This window comes from Muntiacus reevesi, chromosome 1, assembly GCF_963930625.1.
Source record: "Muntiacus reevesi chromosome 1, mMunRee1.1, whole genome shotgun sequence".
Lineage (NCBI taxonomy): Eukaryota > Metazoa > Chordata > Mammalia > Artiodactyla > Cervidae > Muntiacus > Muntiacus reevesi.
Genome location: NC_089249.1, coordinates 268,972,959 through 268,996,854, shown reverse-complemented (window position 1 = coordinate 268,996,854; position 23,896 = coordinate 268,972,959). Strand labels below are relative to the sequence as shown.

The window sequence follows — 23,896 nt, the reverse complement described above, 5'->3', positions numbered from 1 at the left end:
TCCTAATTTTTTTTTTTTTTACAGTTTACTTTCTCAAGACTCCTTTTGGATTACAGAGATCATGTTCTTCCTGTGAACTCCTATGGAAGAATTTAAAATGAGTAAGTTGATGTTCTGGGATATTATATTTTGAGAGATATTTGACTGAAATTTATATATATTATTATCTTGGCTGCTGCTAATGTGTTAGAAATTATCCTTCAAAGAGTCAAGTTGAACACAACCCCAGTGATGAGGGCTGAAAAGAGGCACATATACACAATCCTTTATAAGTCTGATGAGACTGCTTGTCAGTTTTCATTTATTTTAACTTGAATCAGCACCAGGGTCAACTTAATAAAACAAAGTAATGCTAGGCCTAGGATTTTAGCAAACATACTTTAGTGGATGTGTCATAAGTTTTTAAAAGCAATTTGAGGATAGAAGTCAAATATGTTGAGTCTGTTGTACAACACAGTGCCGATAGTTAAAAATATGATAGTGTGCACTTTAAAATGTTGAAGATAAATCTCATGTTTTTCACTTTCACTTTCTTTATGTGCTCTTACAACAGCACAAAACCACAAAAGAATACAAGGAAAGTTTTTGAGATTCTAGATCTGTTTGTAGTACCTTAATGGTGGTGATGTGTGTGCATATGTCCAAGCTCATCAAAATATATACATTAAATATGTGCAATTATATATATGTCAGTTATACCTCAGTAAAACTACAAATGATGATTATATTTTAAAGATATATTCTGAAGAAGGAAGAGAAGAAAATTAAATAGATGGATTCCCAAAGCATTCGGAATTCTTGATGTAGGAGGCGAAAGGGAATGGCTTCACGTCTCTTTTTTCAGTCTGTTGCATGGGTGCTGAGTACCTGACATGGATGCTGATGCTGATGTCGGTGTTCTTAGCATCTGAGGAATGTCAAATGTACTCTTAAGAGTTTCTCATTAGAGATCTTGTCTTTTACTGAGGCTACTGATTCACGGGAAAAACTCTGTGAAGGCAACATACAAGAGAAAAACAATTTATGACTGAGGAAGCAAAAGAGGAGGGGGAAGAAAGGCGGCAAAAGTGGGTACATAAGGGCTTCCCAGGTGGCACTAGTGGTAGAGAGCCCACCTGCCAATGCAGGAGATTAAGAGATATGGGTTCAGTCCCTGGGTCAGGGAGACTCCTGGAGAAGGGCATGGCCGCCCACTCCAGTATTCTTGCTGGAGAATCCCATGGACAGAGGAGCCTGGCGGGCTGCAGTCCCTGGGGTCACAAAGAGTCGCACACGACTCAAGCGACTTAGCATGCAATATAGCTAGAGGAAACATGAGAGGAAGGAAAATGACAGGCAATGAATGGGATTATATAGAGAGATTTTTCTCCATTTTGCTCAGGCTTTGGCCATCTGAGGCCTGGTCTTATTCTTTTCCCTTCCATCCTGCCTACTGCCCTCTAGCTATTAAAAATCTTACTCTAGTTCCGATGCTAATCTAGTTCCTTCAGCCTTGTACCTTTCCATCTGTGAGTACTCTAGATTCACATGGCCACCATTACTATTACTGGTCTTCTCATCCCACTGTCAGTTGCATTTGCTGAGAGCTTTCCTTGGATAGTCAAATCCTTCACATAGTTAATTCAGTAGATTCCCTGTCAGTGATAATTCACTGTTGCTTTATACCAGGCCGTGTTCTAGGCTCTGGAGATAAATTAGTTAATGAGATGAAATCTTGGTCCTCATCACACACATATATTACAACAGATGAATAAGTATATATTTGGTTTGCTGTGAAAAAAAAAGCAGATTAAATGGGTAGAGAATAATAGAGTATCCTACTTTAGAAAAGGCAGTCAAGGAAGTTTTCTCTGTGGAGGTGATACTTGAACAGAAATCTGAAGTGAGGAAGCAAACCATATGAGTTTCCCATATTGGAAATGTAGCTGAGTTTCCCAGACCAGCTACATATCGGAAATGTGTGGCTGGAAGTGAGATGACTCAAGGGCAGAGGCTTATGTTTGATGTCTTCAGGAGTTAGTAAGAAGCACAGTGGGTAGAGGAGGAGAGTGGTAGGAAATGAGGTTAAGAGTTAGACAGAGGCACAGTACAGCCTGATCAGGGCCACAGTGAAGCCCTTGGATTTTATTCTAACTGTGATTGCAGGTCATTACTCTTAGTGGGTTGAGAGCAGCGAAGCAATGTGGACTCACTTCCCTTGAGGAGTACTGTTTTCAAGTGACAGTAGAGATGCAAGGTATCAGGAGAATTCTTAGGCGCTTATCCAGTTACATTTATTAATAAAAACACTTTGGTAGGAATGTGACAACACTACTCAAGCTCTGTTTTACCTTCTGTTTGGAAGAATACTACAGTGACGTAAGGTACTATTTTCCTAGAAAGATTTTATTGATTAGTACTTCCAGAGACCAGTGGAAATGAAGTCAGTGGTGGTGAATGGAGAACCCTGACTAATATTCTGCCTTCCTGTCTTTCTCATTAAGCCTAGAATATAGACGTGCAAGTAGTATACTTAAGCTTATCAGTTTGTTACAAAAAGTTAGATTTTGCTTATTATTGTGTATAGCCATTCCTATCAGACTTTTCCCAGCCACATCCATTCACTGTTGAGAGTAGATGAAAGAGCCATTGAGCTGTTATCTTTGTGAGATTGCATGCACTCACTTAATTACAAAGTTTTGAGTACATTAAACCCAGGACAGCTTATTTGGCTTTTTAATGGTCTAAAAGGGGATAATATTATTTTAGAAGTTTTAGTGAAATTTGTTATAAGTAGGAGTCAGCAGACTGTTTCTGTAAAAGGCCAGATAGTAAATATTTTGGGTTTTGTGGGCCACATGGTCTCTGTTCTAACTCTGTCGTTACTCTGCACGACTTTGTCGTTGTAGTGCAGACTCAGTCATAGACACAACATAAACTAATGATTGTGGCTGTGTCCCAATAAAACTTTATTTATAAAGCAGTGGTGGACAGGTTTGGCCTGCTAACTCATGCTATAAAGAATCTTGTGAAAATTATGACTTCCAGTTATTGAGCATGAACAGAGTAGTGGGTAATGTTATGGATATGTTGTATTGTTATTTAATTAATCCTTGTTGTTAATTAATTAATTGTTGTTAGTTAATCCTTGCCACAAAAAGAAAGCTGAGGCTCAGAAGTTTTAAAATTATTACTCCAAGTTCATATAGCAAGTTGCAGGGTCGTTACTAGAACCCAGATTTATCTGTGAGTGTGATGATATTATTTTTTTTTTCTTTTTAAAAATATTCACTTATTCATTTGGCTGCGTGAGTGTTGGTCACTGCATGTGGGATCTTTCACTGTGGTGCACAGACTCTCTAGCTGTGGCCTGTCGGCTCACTAGTTGTGGCATGTGGGCTTGATATACTTATTCTACATATGAAGGAAAATGTTCTGTGAGTTTAAGAACTTTGCTTTCAATAATCTAAAAGAACCAGGTCATTAAAATATAAGGTTGTGCTATAGTGATCTTACTGAAAATCACTTTATAACTGATAATTCAGCTATTGGCCAAAGAAAACTCTGAAAATTTAAATTAGGGTGACCAACTAGTTACCATGACACCAGTGTCTCCCTAAACTATTCACACTGTTGGGATCATAGGCATTCTTAAAACCTACTGTGCTACACCAATTGCCTTAAAGATCCCTCTTTTTTGTTTTTTGAGGGGCCACATTGGCTGCTCTGGGTAAAGTTTTGGAAGAAAGCTTAGCAGCATTTTAAATTTCTCTTCTCAAAATTCAAACCAGGGGCCAAAAATACCTCTTGGAAAGGCTAGTAAGCAGATGTGAGGATCTTTCATCCTAAAGTGTTGGATGAAGTAATTGTCCAGTTAAACTGTCATCTTAGCTTCACCATCTTTGTGCTCCTGGCCTGGAAGCAGACTTGAGTTACATATAGATTACATCAAAATCTGCCTTACATGAATAAATCCTTGAAAAAAAATACATTTTCTCTTTTTCTCATGAAAGCTTCTTATAGCTCTGAAACTTCAAACCTCAGAGTGGGAAATTAGGAAAACTTCAGTGATTTGGCATGTCAGTATGTGTATATGTGTGTTTGAGTATGTGTTAGAAGATAAGAAAAGCTCTACAACCAAAATCCCTTTCCTTCTGTTTCTTTCCCTTCAAAATTACAATTCCCTTTCTGATTTTTGAAAGTGTGATCTGATTATATATTTAAAGTAAATAATTATTTATTGGGTACCCACTATATGTCAGGCATGATGCTATAGCATAGAGGGTATAGATAATGAGTTAAACACACTGTCTTCAAGGAGATTATTAGAAATTAATACTGTGTATTATGGCTTGGTGTTAAAGATTCTGTCTGCCAACCAGATGTGGGGTTTGATCCCTGGGTCAGGAAGATATGCTGGAGAAAGAAATGGCACCCCACTCCACTATTCTTGCCTGGGAAATCCCATGGATGGAGGAGCCTGGCAGGCTACAGTCCATGCGGTCTCAAAGAGTCAGACACGACTTATTGACTAAATAGCAACAACAACAAATTAGATGCTAAAACATGAGTAAGTACATAGGGAAGACAGTAACCCTACTTTGGGAGTCAGAGAGGGTTTCCTGAAAGAAAATCTGAGCTAAGTCATGAAAAGTAGGAACTAGACCAAATGAAAAGCAGGATAATCTTATCTGAAATTCCCCCAGTTCAGTCAGTATGATACATCTGAATTAAACATGCTTAAAATGTCGTTTAAAGGAAAAAAAGAAAGGAGGCCTCTTTTTTGAATGCCATGAACCAAAAGAAAAGATAGATTTGACACCAATCACCTCTTCTAAGTCTAGTAACAGGAAGGGCATGTTTGCTTGTAGTCTGAGCATTCTCTTCATCAGAATAAATGTGGCTGGTGAAAAATGAAATAAAAATGGTCCTTCTTGACTGTGTTGGACCTCCTTTTCATTACCAGTTCTAACAGAGAAAAGTCTTAGAGTTCAGTTATACTCATGAATGAGGAAGAGGGAAGTTTTGATGGATTAACTAAGGCCTACTCCATCCAACTAATATTTTGCTCCACAGTTTTTAATGTTAGAAGTGGGCTAATCTTTCTTTCTGCTTTCCTTCCCCCCTCCTCCCAGTGATATAATCACAAATAGAATTCCAAGAAACATTTGACATAAGTTCTGACCTTAAAATACTTTGTAATTTTGACAAGTTTGGGCTTTATACTGAGGGCAATAAAATGACAAACAGATCATTACAGCAGCAACGTGAAGAATGGGTGAATTAGGGCAACACTAGAGATGCTGACACAAATTAGGCATGTAGGTGAGAGCGGGTAATGATGTGAACCAGGGTGAAGGCAGGGGAAATAGAAATTGAGATGGTAGAATAATTAGGACATGGTGACGCTCTGGATGTGGTGAATGAGGGGCAAGAGTCAAGACTGATGGTCGGGTTTCTGACTTGGGCAGCGGCGTCGATAGCGGCACTTGTATGAAGACTGAGGACACGAAGGAGAAGCATTAGGCAGTTTTTCAGCATCAGCAGCTACTAGGCTGGCTTACCAGCCTAGGTGAGGTTCCTGTAAGAAGGAAACAATGAACCCAATCAGATAGCTTTAGACAGTTACTGCTCATAGCAAAGTCGTATGAGCTGCATGTTCACATTGGTTCCCCAAGTCCTGCAGTACAGAATGAGGCTCAGGGTGATGCCGTGCCCTCAGATACAGGTGGATCTGTGTCCTCCCAGGCTTGTAAGAGCCTACTAGCAAAACTGACCAACCTTGTCTCAGAGGATGACATTATCTTTATTATCCTTGTCGGGGAACAGTATGCCCTCTAACCTGGAGGGATAAACCGTTTCTACTCTGAGACACGCAGAAATACCATAGAGAATGGACTCCTAACAGCAAGATAATGATTTCAGTTTTGACATAATGAATTTGAAATGCCCATTGTATCTATATCAAAGTATTCAGTAGACAGTTAACTGTTTATAAGAATATTCAGTATAGGACTTAGAGAAGTGAAGAAATAAAAAATAAAATCTATGAACTTTAGCTATGTCAAAATAATACTATTGGTAGTCATTTTAAAGACAGTTACAGCAGGTGGTTACCAAGTTACCTAACTCAGTTCAGTTCAGTCGCTCAGTCGTGTCTGACTCTTTGCGACCCCATGATTAACCACTATGATATCATTAACATGTGTAGATTTATTATTGTATTCATTGCAAACTGAGCTCACATAGGCTTAGTCTTCTGTTGCTTGTGGGATTTGATGATCTGCTAATAACCTCAAAACCTTAGAAAGTAGTACAGTTGCAGGATATTTATGATACACTGTGGAGCTGGCCTCTGATTGTGCCTTTCGTCCACTTTGGTCTAAATAAGTCCTCTCCAATGGAAATAAAATATAAGTGAGACTTCCCCGGTGGTCCCGTGGTTAAGAATCTGCCTTCCAGTACAGGGGACATGGGTTCGATTTCTGCTTGGGGAGCTAAAATCCCACATGCGGCTAGCCAGCAAAGCCTGTGCTCTGCAACAGAGATTCAGGACAGTCAGAAATTCAAATAAAATAAAATGTGAGCCATGTATGTAATTTTTTAGTAGCCACATTAAAAAAAAAGATGAATTTAATATTTTATTTAACCCAATATGTCAAATATTTTGATATATAAGCAACATAAAATTATTAGTGAGATATTTTATATATTTTTTATTCTAAGTCTTTGAAATCTAATGTGTATCCTACACTGATGTGTGTCTCAGTTTGGACTAGATATATTACAGAGCGCTCAACAGACGTGTGTGGCTACTGGCTACCATATTGGACAGCTCAGGTCTAGCCCTCAAGAACAAGAAGCTGTATTTCATCACGTGTGGTGAATATAGTTCTTCTTTGTATGTTAGAAGACTGAATACTATGCTGTGCCTTTTTTCTTAGATAACTGAGTACTATAGGATAACTAACATTATAATGAGAAAGTAAATGGCCACTGAATTTATATATATATATATTTTTGAGATCATGCGTTTCACTTAAAATCAGTTCTTGCAGTGCTTAAAATAGTTATCTTTGTTAGTGAGTTAGGTCTTTAGATGTATCATTGGTAAATCTCTCAAGGATTTTACTAGATGGACTAGGTAGCCAGGAGGTTTAAAGTATAGCTTGCGGTACATGACTTACTCTTCAAAAATCAGTTACATGTTAGGAGAATTTATTCTATCCTGTTATATTATGTAATGAGCCTTCTCATCATTTTGTGGCCTGTAAACATTTACTTACTTACCATGTTGAAAAATGTATTGATTCCTCTATACAGAAGCATCTTGAAAACCTAAAAGATGTCTTTTATGTAACTTAATGAAAAATAGATGTCAAGGGGAAAGGCAAGCCACCTATATGCCCTCAGTATAGGAGCTAGAAATAATATACTTTGGAAAGTCTGAAGTATGTTAGTAGTTTTAGAAAAAGACTAGGTAAGTAGCTTGACACACTTAAGATCTTCTAAGAAACTGATGATGCAAAGTAATGACTTACTGAGTTTGCCTTGGAAAAGCACTGTAAGTCATGGACCTTGCTGTATATTTTAGCAAGGACACCTTTAGCCCTGATCTGTGAAATGTAGTCACATTAAATTGTATATTGAAGCAACATGCTCAGGGAAAAGTGAGTTTCTCTGCTGAAAGTGAGTGAAAGCACCTGATTACTTGTAAAGTCTTGGATATCTCTTTGATGGTGATTATTATCTCTTATTCTTTGTTGAGGGTTTTTGCTTGTTTTTAAAGACTTACTTGGGATAATCAAAATGCTAAATGTTACATAGTTTAAAACATATTCTTTTAGAGAACAGTTCTATAAGACAAATAGTTCTACATTACTCTAGTATATTGATACTTTTATTTAGGAGCAAACAGTTTTAAAAATTAGACTAATTTATAGCAAAATGATACAGATGTGGATATGCTGTGTGTAATAAGGAAGTGAACTGAATAAGTGAATCAATAAGGAATCTTCTGCTCTGCTCTCAGAAGCAGCAGAGTGGGTAGCATCTGTTTTGTTTCCATGACCCAGAAGGACTATGCATATACCAGTAAACACTTTAGAAAGTTTGTCAACCTACTGTGGTAAAATGAACCAGTAAGGGTTAAGGTCATGTTTCTGACATAACCATTGATGGGTTAAACCTTTTGTTATTTTATATCTTGCTTTGGAATGGAGCTTTGGGAATGAAGGGGTTACCATCAAGAGTTTTCAAAGGGTGTTTTAAAAAGTTCGAGAACCTTTGTTCTGTTGTAATAAAAGTGGTCAGCGGAGGCCTCCCCTAAAAAGAGATATTTGAGCTATGGCTTAAAGGAGACGTGGGAACAGCTACAGAGCTGCCTGGGGAGGAAGCTTCCAGGTCAAGGACACAAGGGATGCCAGGCCCTTAATGCAGGAGCATGCCTGGCAGGTGGGAGGGATGGCGTGGTGGCCAGTACAGCCACAGAAGTGAAAGGATTACCATCATTTATTCTCTGTCTTCTTTGTATTCTAGATACTTTTTATACAAACCTGACTTGAAATGAGGAAAATTGGAGGAAAAAATATTGTAGCAGAAAAATGGGTTTCAAATTTTTTTAAAAGCATTGTTTGGAAACAAATCCCAAAATAAGAATAAAAGTGATGTTAAAGCCCACAAAGTGATAGGAACATGTCAAAAGGCCTCAGTAGTCAGATCAGAGGGACTCCCACTGGCCAAATCTGAGAGAATTCAGCTTCAAAATAATGAGATTAAGGGTGTGCTAAGTTGCTTCAGTCATATCCAACTCTGCCACGGTGGACTGTAGCCCGCCTAACTTCTCTGTTCATGGGATTTCCCAGGCAGGAATACTGGAGCAGGTAGCCATTTCCTACTCTGGGGGTTCTTCCTGACCCAGGGATGGGACCCGCATCTCCTGCAGCTCCCACATTGCAGGCAGATTCTTTACCACGGAGCCACTGGGGAAGCCCAATGAGATTTATAAATGTCAGTATTACAAAAGGAAAAGAAAGGCTGATTTTGGACCAGAAAAAATTGCTGTAAAAGGAATTTTGGAGATAGTTGACAGAATTTAAGTAAATTGTATAGATTAGGTAACAGCAATGTGTCAGTATTAAATTTCCTGATTTTGATTATCATACTGTAATAATGTAAGTGAATATCTTTGTTCCTGGGAAATCTACCTAGAAGTATTTAGAGGTAATGGAACAAGGTTTTGTAACTTTCAAACAGTTCAAAAATTAAAAGATGTATACTGTATAAAGAGAGAAAGAAGAGGAGAAGAGAAGAGAAAAAAGGTAGGAAAAAATGATAAAGCAGTTGTGGCAAAATGTTAAAAATCTGGGTTAAGCACACACAATAGTTCTTTGTACTATGCTTGTAATTTTCCTGTATATTTAAAATTATTTCAAAAAGAGTTGTAAACAAAAAGTGATGGTGTTCTGGATGAATTAGTTCTGGAGCACCTTCTATGTGATATTGCGCCTTCATTAATTTTCTTCTAAAAAGAACCTCTGAGGCACCCCTGAATACAATCTGAAAATCACTGCTCTTAAAATGATCATTCCTTCTAGCTATGAAAACAGAGAAAGTGGAAAGTTTTACATATAATAATGATATTATATATGCAAGAGGATAACTGATATTTTGCTAGCTCTAGCAAGAGGCTATTTGCAGAGATTGTTGGTAATTATTGATAGACAGTTAAAAAAAAAAAAAGAGCATATGGAAAAAAGTTAGGTAGTAGAGCAAAGTCTGTATTTAGCCCAAGGGTTCAAGGGAGGGACTACTTGTAGGTAGTTAGGAAGAAGATTTTTAAAATAGCTACAATAAAATTTAGGTTTTTTTAATGTTTAAATTTACAATTGAAATGAGGTTTAGGAAGGCTCAGAGCATGTAAATTCTAGTTTATGTTTATGATTGTGGTAATGTGGCTGCTATCACTAAAGTGAACTTTGTAAATTTGAGGACAGGTGATGAAAAAAATGAGTCAGGATAGATATGAGAGCAATCAAACGAACAGTGTTAAAAGTATCATACCTGAGGCCACTTTAGCAGTGGTACTGAGTCAGTACCACTTCTTGGAATCAGTATCCATAACGTCAGAAAGAAACCCTACCTGAGCTGGGTATTTCTTTGTAAAGTTAACAACAATCTCTGTAGTATATAGTACTTTAGAGAGAACAGAATTTGAAGGTCTAGAAAATATTGTGAAACCACTGAAATTATGGAATTTTTATAAGATGCAAACAGCAAATAAATCATTTTAGTTTGGCTGCAAGGGAATTCTAGTTTTCTTAATGGAGAAAGAAAACCAACAAAGAACAAAATAACTTACCTACTTTTCAACTATTTGTGAGCTAAATACTAAAACCTTCTAAGAGATGAGGAATGGCAAAAGAGGGGAAATTAGTGTATAAGATATGAAAGAACATTGTTTTTAGACCTGCCACAATATATTGAAACTATCAGGGGGTAGTTTTGGCATAGAAAGCAGACAAAGAAAGAATGAAAATAAACTTTGTTAAAAGTTGTAGCTGTTCCCTTCTCCAAGGGATCTTCCCAACCCAGGGATCAACATAGGTCTCCTGCTTTGCAGGCAGATTATTTAGCAACTGAGCTATCAGGGAAGCCCCTCGAATTATGCATATATCAAAGTGAAGAAGAGCAGTCATGCTTACAATGTACCGATGCTTATATATGCAGAGCCTGTGGTTTCTTGGCAATTTGGAAAATAATAAAATGAGAAATGGCTGCTTATGGATAAAGGTGATATGTGAAGTGAAAGTTGCTCAGTCCTGTCTGACTCTTTGCGACCCCATGGACTATACAGTCCACGGAATTCTCCAGCCCAGAATACTGGAGTGGGTAGCCTTTCCCTTCTCCAGGGGATCTTCCCAGCCTAGGGATTGAACCCAGGTCTCCCACACTGTGGACGGATTCTTTACCAGCTGAGCCACAAGGGAAGCACAATTGGTATAAATTGGTATAAAAATGAAGTTTTCTTAGATTTTAGGAAAATACAAACTTAAAAAGGGATGTTAAATGGAAAATGAGCTGCACTTTTAATCTTTATGGGCATGGGAAGAAAGTAAGTAGAAGTAACCCAAAGAGGAAAGCATGTTAACAAAAGGGACTGTACCTGTTGACAGTGTACAGACCGGGCACTTTATGAAGCTTTGCCATGGAACCACCAATGCAGTGGTTCTGTGCAGTGCAGCATAGTGGTGGTTGGAGTAAAGGAGTAGGAGAACGGATAATTTAATGACCACTTGTAATAGGCGTTACCCTCTAAGATATGATAAAAGCAACCAAATCTAGCACTCCAGGGCACAAGATGATTGGCTAAAGGAGTTGGGAAGATGTTGTCCTAGTTGGTGGACCTTTGCTTGGCTGTTCAGGGAAGCTTTTTTCTTCAGATATTATCTGCTGCTACTGTAGAACTCAAACACGGAGTGGTTTGCTGGTCTCTAGAATATCTTGTGTTTTAATGATCATGATAAATGCTTAAAGAATATAAATATGTTGGTGTTTCTGTGGAATTAATGACTACATATGTCTTTCGATTGGTGTTTTCATTTTAATCATCATTTAAGTGATTTCCCAGTCACAGATTTTGTTTAAAAGCTTGACTATATATAACATCTGACATTTTTTGTTATTATGATGGACTAGGTTTTAAACACTGGGACTACAATTCTACCCAGTGAAAAGCACAGGTGTTCTAACAAGCAATAATAGCAAATAAGATGTGGTGCTTTTATTTTGTAAAACAGTATGGATGCGTATAGTACACACAAGGATCTAGAATATCAGGCTGTTTTAATGGCAATCAATTTTAGTAGAATTTACTTGATTTAACATCTTCCTTTTAGGTTGGAATATATTTTCTTAAAGAGGATCAGACAAATGACTCATGCTGGGAACAAAGACTTTTAAAAGCTGACAGCTTACTGACAGTTATGATGAGCATTTTATTTCAGACTTATAAAACATATTAATCATGCTTGTTCACAGTATGGTGGTCCAAAGAGGGTTATATTATTTTTGAGAGATACTTTAAGTAACTGGAGAGCACGGTGACACATCTTCCACGAATACAAAGCTACAATTTTTTTTTTTCCTTCTAAGTGAGTAAATACTTTTCTCAGGTTTAAAGAAGGAAGAGTACTGCAGGAATCTGTTTATTATCGGACTATTTGCAAAAGACCTCTGCACCGTTCATTGAACCTTGAAAAACACTCGAAAATATGGGTTGCATTTGCAAACTTCAGTGTGTGACACGGAAAGCTGGCAAGCTGCCTGGTTTCTACTTAAAGAATTGTCATTCTGGGAAAAATAAATTTCTCTAACTAGACAAAAGTCAATGTTTTCATGTTTTACTGCAATCAAACTGATAGAGCTGACAATTTAATGTCTCAGCACTTAAAATATCTGTGGATAATCAGTTACCTCAATCAATCATAAACACAAATCCTTCTATTTTTGAAGCTTGTGTGTCTGTGACTAAGATATAAGACAGTTGGGTGAGCCCCTTCCCCCACAACACCTCATCATCTACCCCTCACCCCCCGCTAGCCTCCTAATATTCCTGATTTGTCTTTAGCTATGCAGATATTTATACACATTATGCATCTGGAAATAACTTTTAACAACTCAAGTGTGATCAAATTTAGAAACTTTTCTTTCACTGTCCTGTTTTATTTAATTTTTATGGGTAGTTTGTAGACTGTATGCCTGTCAGAATAATGTGGAAGCATGCTGGCATTCCCGCTGAAGACATCATTATGAGTGAAAAAATGCTCAAGGCTTTTTCAAAGTGGGTGCTGAAACATACATTTCCTTTCTCTGACTCCAGGGGATGCTGGTAGCTACCCCAAACAGACAGGTATTTTGGGGTCAAATGGTGTAGTGCTAGGCCCTTAGGATTTCCTGGCAAGCACACCGAACAACTCACTTCTGGAAACTAATAATAATGATGATGATGATAAAGCAAGGGAGGCGGTGACAACAACATAGAAAGCCGCCTGAGGAGTTGGATTCCAGGTGGCTCTAGATTTGGCAGAACTGACAGGTTCAGTTCACTAAGCTTTGGTATTGATAATGACGGGAAACTTCAGACAGTTTTAGAAATCTGTTTCTATTAAGCTATGCTGTGGTGTTTCTGCAACTTGAGAACAAGTTTACTGGGGCACACCATTTTTCTTTCAACATGGTAAGAATTCATGTGGTGGTGTTACATTCCTCACAGATAATTACTCTGAGCATGCAATAAGCCAACTTCTTTGAAGTATTCGTTTCCGTATTTTCTATGTATAGTGATATATGTTGGTATATGTATATATAGGCAAACACATTCACCACCATTGCCTCCTTTTTGTTTCTTTGATTACTTAGGGCTTTGCAATCAAGCTAAGCAGAGTTTTAGGACCCTTGGGGCAGCATCTTTTAGTTCCGCGTCAGGCAGCGTTGCAAAACAATCAATCTCGCTCTTGCACTCACTTGGCGGAAGTGCCACGACGGGGATTGTGCACTGCTCTGCTCTTGCCATGAAGCCTGGGTGACAAAAGTTTTTACAAGAAGCTGACTGTATTTGAGGTTATGAATATGCAATGACTCTCATTAGTATTGAAGCGCCAGAGCAGGGGCTGACATCCCCCGCCACTTTGAGTTGCTGCAGAATCGGCTAATGAATTGTCTTGCTTTTTCACGCACACAGTCTGCTCTTGTGGCTTCTAAGTTCCAAGGGGAGTTGCCCAGTTTGAGTGTAGACCATTGACTGCAGAAATTAACTGTCAGGAACTGCTCGTGATTTTATGAAATAACATTTAAAGAGTGCTTAGATTGTCAAAACAGAAACTTTGTAAGATAGTATTATAAATAGGAAGATTTAGAAAGCTCCACAAGAATGTATGTATGTTCATATATACACAACTGTATATAGATATGCTTCCATCCTAGATTACTGTACAGTAAGTACATCTAAATATAGATGAAATCAAGTAATAGAAATCTGACATTTTGTTGATTTGTCTATTATCCTCCCATACAGAACAAACAGATGATAGAAAATTCCCCAAATGAATAGGGTTGAAACACAAAGCTATTCCATCAACTCTTTACCATATTCTTTCTTTCTTTTTTATTCCTGGGTCTCTGCCAAACATTTTGCAGCTCATACACATACCATCTTTCATGAATATGTTACTGATAAGGATACGTTTCTAGCCACTGATTAAGATATCTGAGCTGATTTGCAGTGTGTAAGGAAATGCAGAAGTGCTCAGACATCATCTAGAATGGTCCCTTTTCAATAGGATAAATTAAATGTGTTTTTCTACGCTCCTCCTCCCTTCAAATTTCCTTTCAACTAAGAGGAAACTTCTGTGGCTTGCTGCTGATTGTAAAGAATGGATTGAATTGAAGTGGATAATATATGCTAAGAGGTAAGGGATATGTTACAAACTGTGCAAGTAAGGTAATGAACAAAGGGTAAGTTTTATATTAAAGAGCTTGCTCTACATTCATGTAGTGAAAAGGCATCCCTTGCACCGAAACAGGTATGTGTTATTTTTGTAGAGCTTTGAGGAGAGTGTTATTACAATTGTCACATATATTCAGCCCCTCCCTGGAAATAAGAACAAAACTAAAATCCCAGGGACATAAACATGTAAGAGTACTAAGTGTGAGCATAGCTTAAAATAAATGCAGTCTGACAAAAGTGGCTCAAGTTTTGCGTCTCAGACACTGTCAGCTCTGCTGGTCTTAGTGCCTTCCCACGATTGAGAACAAATCTGTGATAAAATCTCAAGAAAGACGAAACCAGTCTAGGTCTTTGCAAAGACCGTCAGTTCTTCCACAGAGCTGTGACATTATTTGTTCATGTAATCTTGGCTTCCTATTTAATGGACATAACACACCATCCACTCCTAGACCAAAGCCACCAAGGGCAATCTTTTTCTTGATTTTTTTTTGATTGGACACAGAGAAGACCAATCATATCTGATCATGTAACAAGCTACTAAATTATTCAATTTCGTTCCTAAATTTGTGTTCTTATTGTATTTTACTGTCTCTATAGGATTTATTTTTTAATTTTTACTTTAATTGGAGGCTAATTACTTTACAATAATGTAGTGGTTTTGCCATACATTGACATGAATCAGCCACGGGTGTACATGTGTCCCCATCCTGAACCCCCCCTCCCGCCTCCCTCCCCATCCCATCCCTCAGGGTCATCCCAGTGCACCAGCCCTGAGCATCCTGTCTCATGCATTGAACCTGGACTGGCGATCTGTTTCATGTATGATAATATACATGTTTCAGTGCTATTCTCTCACATCATCCCACCCTCGCCTTCTCCCACAGAGTCCAAAAGACTGTTCTATACATCTCTGTCTCTTTTGCTGTCTCTCGTATAGGGTCATCATTCCCTTCTTTCTAAATCCCATATATATGTGTTAATATACTGTATTGGTGGTTTTCTTTCTGACTTACTTCACTCTGTATAATAGGCTCCAGTTTCATCTGCCTCATTAGAACTGATTCAAATGAATTCTTTTTAACGGCTGAGTAATATTCCATGGTGTATATGTACCACAGCTTCCTTATCCATTCGTCTGCTGATGGGCATCTAGGTTGCTTCCTTGTCCTGGCAATTATAAACAGTGCTGCGATGAACATTGGGGTGCATGTGTCTCTTTCAGATCTGGTTTCCTCAGTGTGTATGCCCTGGAGTGGGATTGCTGGGTCATATGGCAGTTCTATTTCCAGTTTTTTAAGGAATCTCCACACTGTTCTCCATAGTGGCTGTACTAGTTTGCATTCCCACCAGCAGTGTAAGAGGGTTCCCTTTTCTCCACACCCTCTCCAGCATTTATTGCTTGTAGACTTTTGGATAGCAGCCATCCTGACTGGCGTGTAATGGTACCTCATTGTGGTTTTGATTTGCATTTCTCTGATAATGAGTGATGTTGAGCATCTTTTCATGTGTTTGTTAGCCATCTGTATGTCTTCTTTGGAGAAATGTCTGTTTAGATCTTTGGCCCATTTTTTGACTGGATTATTTATTTTTCTGGAATTGAGCTGCAGGAGTTGCTTGTATATTTTTGAGATTAATTCTTTGTCAGTTGCTTCGTTTGCTATTATTTTCTCCCACTCTGAAGGCTCTATAGGATTTTAAAAACTCACTGTTTTAAGGTGACTGTGTGTGTGTGTTGTGTTAGTCGCTCAGGGATGTACAACTTTTTGCGACCCCATGGACTGTAGCTTGCCAGGCTCCTCTTTCCATGGAATTTTTCAGGTAAGAATACTGGAGTGGGTTACCATTCCCTTCTCCAGGGGATCTTCCTGAGCCAGGGATTGAACCAATTTTCTCCTGCATTTCAGACAGATTCTTTAACGACTGAGCCGCCAGGGAAAGCCCTTTAAGGTACCTATGTAATCAGAAATAAAGTACCTTAATAATCACTCACAAGAGTTTTCTGATTTCTCTATGCTATTTTCCTAGGTAACCAAACATTGGAGTCAGGTCTATTTGGTTATGTGAAAGTAAAGTATCCAACTCATGTGTAACACATTCAGATTTTAAAATATGAAAGTGGGATAAGTTTAGCTGAAGCATGTATATTTAAACATAAAATGTTCAAATTTAATGGAAATATTAACCAATATCTGTTTCTATGACTATGAGAATCACAGTATAAGTGAAAATAGTTTTAATTGCATAGTTTTATAAAACTATGGAGGTTTTACTTTGGCTTGTAATTAGCATCTGCATTCTAGACTTTATGATGGCCATGAAAACATTATTTATGGAAGGTTTATTCAAATATAATTTGGTGCTTATTGCTTTTACCATATATTGAAGTCTGATGGAAAAAATGCAAGGAACCCGTGCTGTGAGTCCTTTTGTTGGTGGTTGTTCTAGTTGCTAGGTCATGTCCTGCTCTTAGGACATGCCACTGATATGCGACCTACTGTGGAACCTCATAAACGGTAGCCCACCAGGCTCTGCTGTCCACGGCATTTCCCAGGTAAGAACTCTGGAGTGGTTTCCTGTTTCCTTCTCCAGGGGGTCTTCCCAGTCCTGCATCTCCTGCATCAGCAGGCAGATTCTTTACCACTGAGCCACCAGGGAAGCCCTTCTGGGTCCTTACTGACCATCATGTACCACGCCTCCTTTTCTGTACACAACCACAGTACAACAGCAGACAAAGCAATATATCATGTTGTTTCTATTCATGTTGTCCTAAGCTGTCCTGCTGTGTATCTGTGGTAGAATTTGGACCTTGCAAGGAAATGGCTAGTATACATACGGATTCAGGCAATTATCTGATTCCTTTTTCTAACTCTGTAACCATTTATATCCATAACTAATATTCTGACATGGTTTTGGGCAGTGGACCAAGAACTGGAGTATCCTAAGGCAGACGAAGCACCAGAGACAACACGATTTCTCTCTCTCTCTTTCTGTCTCTGCCTCACACACACTCACCTCATAGGGGAAGGAATGAGAGAGGAGTTCAGCCTTTGATGAGCTTACCTAAAATTTTGCCAGCAGAAGTTACTTTACTCTGAACATATATGTTCAAAGCTACATTTCCCTGTCCACCATGTATTAACATTTATTGAGGACAGTCTGGGTGCTGGGAGTCGGGAGAGGTAGATTAGGAGAATCCTGGGGATCGGGAAGTTTACAGTCAAACTGGGGTGAAAGATAGCAGGAGGATGTTGGGGATTCATTTATGGAGATTGGTATCAACAAATGTAGATTGATCTAGTACACATTCAGTGCCAAAGTGTTCCAGAGCTGCCATTGCATTGTGAGGACAGCCTCAGCAGGGACAGCTCTAGAGACTTCTTACGGAGACAAGTTCCTACTTGGATTTTGGAAGTTTCAGGATTCTATTGAAATATATTAAATTTGGCTTAGCTTTGGAACAGGACTTCACTGTGTGTAAGTTTATATTGATTTCAGCGGTCATATTTTCTTTTGAAGTGATATAGTTTGAAGTTTAGAATTGTATTTATAATGTGCTTTTTGTCCCCACTTAAGCGTTATTTCCTTAAGTGGGCTTCCCTGATAACGCAGTTGGTGAAGAATCCGCCTGCAATGCAGGAGACCCCAGTTCGATTCCTGGGTCAGGAAGATCTGCTGGAGAAGGGATAGGCTACCCACTCCAGTATTCTTAGGCTTCCCTTGTGGCTCAGCTGGTAAAGAATCTGCCTGCAATTCGGGAGACCTGGGCTTGATCCCTGGGTTGGGAAGATCTCCTGGAGAAGGGCTACCCACTCTTATAGAAGGGCTATAATGCATGGACTGTGTGGTCCATGGGGTTGCAAAGAGTCGGACACAACTGAGCAACTTTCACTTTCCCTTTTTCCGTAAGTAGGGAGGAAAAAAGCTTGTTTACCACAACCACCCTTTCCCCAACATCCTCCTGCTATCTTTCACACCAGTTTCACTGTGAACTTCCCAATCCCCAGGATTCTCCTAATCTACCTCTCCCTACTCCCAGCACCCAGAATGTCCTCAGTAAATGTAAAAGGAAAAAAGTGAAAGTGGCTCAGTCGTGTCTGACTCTTTGTGACCCCATGTTGATGGAATTCTCCAGGCCAGAATACTGGAGCGCGTAGCCTTTCTCTTCTCCAGGGGATCTTCCCAACCCAGGGATTGAACCCAGGTCTCCCACATTGCAGGCAGATTCTTTACCAGCTGAGCCACAAGAGAAGCCCCAGTGGTTTGTGAGTGGGAGCCCTCCCAAAGGAAAACAGTGAGGGAATTAAAGCTATTAGCACAACAGCATTTTAAACAACTCTGTTCTTCCTTAACTCTCTCTCCAGTTGTCTTGCCTAAGTATATATGTAAATGCTGACTCCATATTGATGCCCAGCAAAATATACAGAGTCCTAAGTCCTGTATCACCAGATGTAATCACTATATATTCTGGGAACTTTAATCCCTTCTTGCAGTCCCTAAAAATGATGTAATTATGTAATTACTAGCTGCAGGCCTGGTTCTCAGTTACACTGAAGTTTTTACTATTGCCCCTTCCTTTACTTCCATACTGTTCTTCTTACCTCTCCCCGCTCCCCACCTCCCCTGGTCACTTTCCTCAGATGTTAGTTATAAAGGCTTAAGTTTACACCATCCCAGGTCATTTGCTTTCCTAAGTAGGAAACTCTGGAGTTTGATGTGTCTTGGGTTATGGCAAGGCACTGGGGCTTCTGCGCTTGGAACCCTGAGACCATATTGTGAATGAGGCCAATGTACCCTGCTGGGAGATCAGTAGCCACCTGCAGGAGAGCAGAGGCTCTGGCTCATTGTCGGCTCACCTCCAGGCGTGTGAGTGAGAGCATCTTGGGTCATCCTAGCAACCAGCTGAACCACCACTGACTGTGGACAGAGCCCGACAGTCATAGGGAAATCTGTTGTCATCCTGGACAGGATAACCCAACTGAGTTGCACAATTAGGAACTAAATAAAGTGTTTAGCCACTAGGTTTGGGGTGTTTTGTTACTAGCTAAGCTAATCCACAAAAGATCTGAGTAAAATGCAGGGAATATAGGAAGAAGTGACTGAAGATGATGTATAACATTTGTATTATCTTGTTAAGAAATTCGGACCTATTTTGTAGGAACAGGCTTCCCAAACTTCCTTGACTAGTGTACCACTTTTATCTTTTAAAAAATATCTGCATACTCCCTGAGTTAGATTTTTATTTAAATTGTCCAATTTGTATATTATCTATGGTGAAACAGATCACCAGCCCATGTGGGATGCATGAGTCAAGTGCTTGGGCCTGGTGGCCTGGGAAGACCCAGAGGAATTGGGTGGAGAGGGAGGTGGAAGGGGGGATTGGGATGGGGAATACGTGTAACTCTATGGCTGATTCATATCAATGTATGACAAAACCCACTGAAAAAATAAAATAAATAAAAGTAAGCTTAATAATTCCTACTTCTAAGCCTATTAAAATATAGAAATATAAAAAAGCTGGTCTAATTGGTATCAAAAAATCATCTCATTTATTTTGAGTGCTGCATTCTAGAATTTCCTGCTATAATCAATAGGAATCAGGATCATGAGGCAAAGAATCTGGAGTATGGAGAGGCTGCTGGCAAGGAGAAGCGAGGAGGCTACCGTGGAGGTCCAGGCGGAATATGGCACATGATTGACAGACTAAGATGTATTCCTGAGGAAGAAGAGGAACTCTCTGGAAACAGATTTGTTGTATGTGGGGTGGGAATGGGGAGTATGAAGTACCCACTGAGTAGATACTAATAAGAAAGGCAAGAAAAGAAAAAAAAAAGGTAATAGATCTGATGTACTTACTGAGTTTGAATTAATGTGTCATTTGAAAACAGAGGCTTAAATTTCTTTTTTTGTACCGCGTGGCTTGTGGGATCTTAGTTCCCCAATCAGGGATTGAACCTGGACCACTACAGTGAAAGTGTTGAGTCCTAGCAACTCAACCCTAGAGAGTTCCCTTAAAATGTTACTTTTGAAATCACCAGCATGTAATATCACCAGGTGATAATATCTTCAAGAGGAAGTGTTTAGTACAGAGATTTTCAGCTTATTTTCATTTGCTTTTTTCATCCCCATACTTTTATGGGATATGATTTACTCCAGCTAGAAACAGTGATTCAGATAGGTGATGGTTCTCAGGGGTAGAAAGTACTTGTTTCAATTGAAAAAAAATGCCCCCGTATGATTTTGATATACTGCCCTTCACTCCTTGACTTAGAGTGAGCGATGAGGACAGCGCTGTGGAAGAGGCATCAGTAGAAAGCGACGGAGCGGGCTAAGAAGCCGGCTCCTCTAAGAGGGAGAGAACTTTCACATATGTGAAGGGGCTGGAAGACAAAGGGCCATGGTACTGAATTCTGCAGAGAAGTTAAGGAGCATGATTCTTTAAGTAAAACTGGTTTATCGCAGTATAGTACTGGGCATAAAATAAGAGCACAGTTAAATATTTGGGTGGATGATTTATGGAGAACTCTTGTGCTTGAAACACTTCACAGGCCTGAAATATCCAAGGCAGACAGGACGTGTAATAATTGTACTGCTTTGGGCTCCAAAATCAGTGTGGGTTTTTAAAATTCTGTTTCTCTGTCCACGACCAGTGACTTAGAAATATGCTCACTAGGGCACTGTAGTCCTGATCTCAGCACAAAGCGATGTTGGAGGCTGTTCGCCAGAACTAGTGTCAGTCGGCACTTGCTGTGGACACTCCACAGGTGGCCCTCCTGGCCTCCACCAGTGATGGCCCCCAGGAGTAAATTGCTTGTCTTAACGATGATTTGGGTTGATGTATACTTGCCTGGCAGAACAGGAATGCCATCAGCCTATCTGTATTGCACGTAGTTTTTACATTCATAAGAGCAGCTTCTTTCATTACTGCTGTTGTGCTTTAAAAACAACATATATTTCTGCCAGATCAGGACAGCAGAGTTTCCTCAGACCACGGTTTGGTGCCTGCGTGGGATGCTCAGAGCACGCTCAGAAGCACACGCCGGCTTGACATCTGGCATCCATGCCTCCTGTGAGATTGGCTTCCCTCTGGCTGTGCCCTGAGAGCTTCCCCACTGGGCCCCTTCTGTCCCACAGTGTAAACACATCACAGGAAACGAACACGTACAGATTCAACCTTTCCGGAAGGAACGGAGAACCCTCTCCCAGCTGGAAACCCGGGTTTCAGTGTCCGCTGACCAGCCTTTAGGGTAGAGGCTGTTGTCTGTGACACCTTAGTCCCTTTCTCCTTCTAAGCTTCCCACATGCTTCCTATAGCCTTGTTCTAAGTCATCCAGCTGAGGAAAATTGCTTCAGGGCATTTAAATTGTGAAATAAGGCTTGCTTGTCTTTTACTGTAGATTCATTAGTGCCAATGGATTTAGTTATTTACAGTTGTAAATTTGGCACTGTTTTCTTTTTTTTTAAGCGAGGTAGGGGGCTCTCTAAAAGAATTGAAGCAGTCTAAAGCTAAACCTGTAAATAATTATTCACTTTGACTTGTTTTAATATGAAGATAAAAATAATAAAACGTTTAAATAAAATAGTTATATAATGAGGAAGTTAAGACCCCAAAGTAAGAGAGGAAAGAAACCTTTCCACATTTCCCTTACTGTCTTCCCAATTCCATTTTCACTCCAGTCTAATGAATGCATTTTACATAAAATTCACACACTCCTTTTGCTGTCTTCCTACCACTGCAAATATCAGCGCAGCCCCTCTTTCAGATCCACTTCAAGGAAAGACAGACTTGAAAGACTCTCCCCCACGGTTTTGTCTGAAGTGGCTGCCATCCTGCGCGCACACACACGGGATCCAGTTGCTGAGCTGGGGGAATCCCAGAGGCGAGTGGAGGGAGTGAGCAAGACCGACCGACCGACCGACCACTTAGCCGAGTGAGTCAGGCGGGCCTGGGTGAGAGGATGTAGGTGAGCCATAAACTAATGGGAAAAATAGGGGGTCGTCGCTCATTTGATGTGGGGGAGATCCAAAAGGTCCTTCATGTGCCAGGGCATTTGAATATTTGGCAAACAGCTGGCTGGGCTTTGGGAGAGTGCATCTTGATTCGCCTCGTCAGATGTTCAAAGATAAAATAAGGCAGCCAGCATGCCAGCACATAGCTCATAGCCTTGCAGTCGGATTTGAATGTAGATTTGAATTGTGATATCAATGTCATGGTGGCACATGCTTTGAGAAAGTACTCACAGAGAATAATTGAAAGATTCAGTGTGAAGCTTCTGAAAGTCGTAATTTAAAGTTCCAGAAGCCTCCATATTACTCTCACCATTAAAATTTAAAATGACAGCGGCCCAATTATGTATGGTTATTTTCTTAAATAAAATCATATTTCTACTCTGAGTGAAGGATTCATTGCTGCCCACTAATCTCTGTCAGGAGAGCCAATCCCAGTCGCGTCCAGTGTCAGCAGCTCAGATGGCTCGCTTTATCCTGGAGACAATGAAGTGACTGGGGGCAGCAGAGCTGGAAGGCCTGTGGAGGAGCCGGACTTGCAGGAGGTTGATTTGCATGATAATCACCATCATGGATCCTCTCTGGTGCCAGCCTCCACACTTAACCAAATGCCAGTATAACTTTAATAGCAGCCGAGAAGCCCAAGCAAGGGCCGTAAGCCCACACTTTACAAAACTGAACCTGAATGACGTCAAAAACTGCTAGTTAAGAGGTGGCAAGTGGTTGTAAAACTAAACCGCATTGAGGCCTGAAGTCTTGGAACAGAACTTAAAAGCCTGATAAAGGATATAACTTGGGGGACAGTTGAAAGATGTGGAGCTTTCTGTCTTTTTTTTTTTTTAACTCACAGAAAACTGTTTACCAGAGGAACCCGTTTGCTAGAAGGACTTCTATGGCCATGGAAACCAAGGCATGAAAATAGATCAGTGGAAATAACAGAAACTTTTCCAGTGCAGAAACTTGAGTCTCGATCAGTTAAAAATATGGTGCCAGACTTTTAGACTATGAATCTTTCCAGCAGTTTCTTTGGTCTGTTTGATTTTACTTTATACTGCACTGTGATTTGGGGAATATGGTGTAATAGTAGCCAGAATTGCAATGAAAAATTGCACAGGGCCAGTCAAGCTTAAACCATTGTTATTTATCAAAACCTTTACTCTTTAGTGTTCCCAGGGACAGAGGAGCACGTGAATTACTAATATTATGATGCATGATGTTGAATGATATAGAGTATATATACATCAATAGTAATCTAAGCAATGTCTTATAAATAATAGATCACATAATTTCTCAAAAGTTTCACAGTGTGATAAAACATTTACAAGCAGGTCTTGGTTTTTCTTAGTTTTGTCATGAGTTTAGTACGGCCAGTCCTGTGGCAGTTTGCAAGTTTAATTGTGTTGTCTG

General features: G+C 39.6%; 1 protein-coding gene across 11 annotated transcripts in view; it reads left to right on the top strand.

Annotated features, from left to right (window-relative positions):
* Window positions 1-23,896, top strand: part of LOC136144354 (serine/arginine repetitive matrix protein 3-like) — a 139,158-nt gene that overhangs the window by 104,054 nt on the left and 11,208 nt on the right. For all 11 annotated transcript variants that reach the window (XR_010659418.1, XR_010659489.1, XR_010659190.1 and 8 more), the window contains one exon: window positions 25-101. The gene's annotated coding sequence lies outside the window, so the exon portion shown is untranslated. The remainder of the gene's footprint in view (window positions 1-24; window positions 102-23,896) is intronic.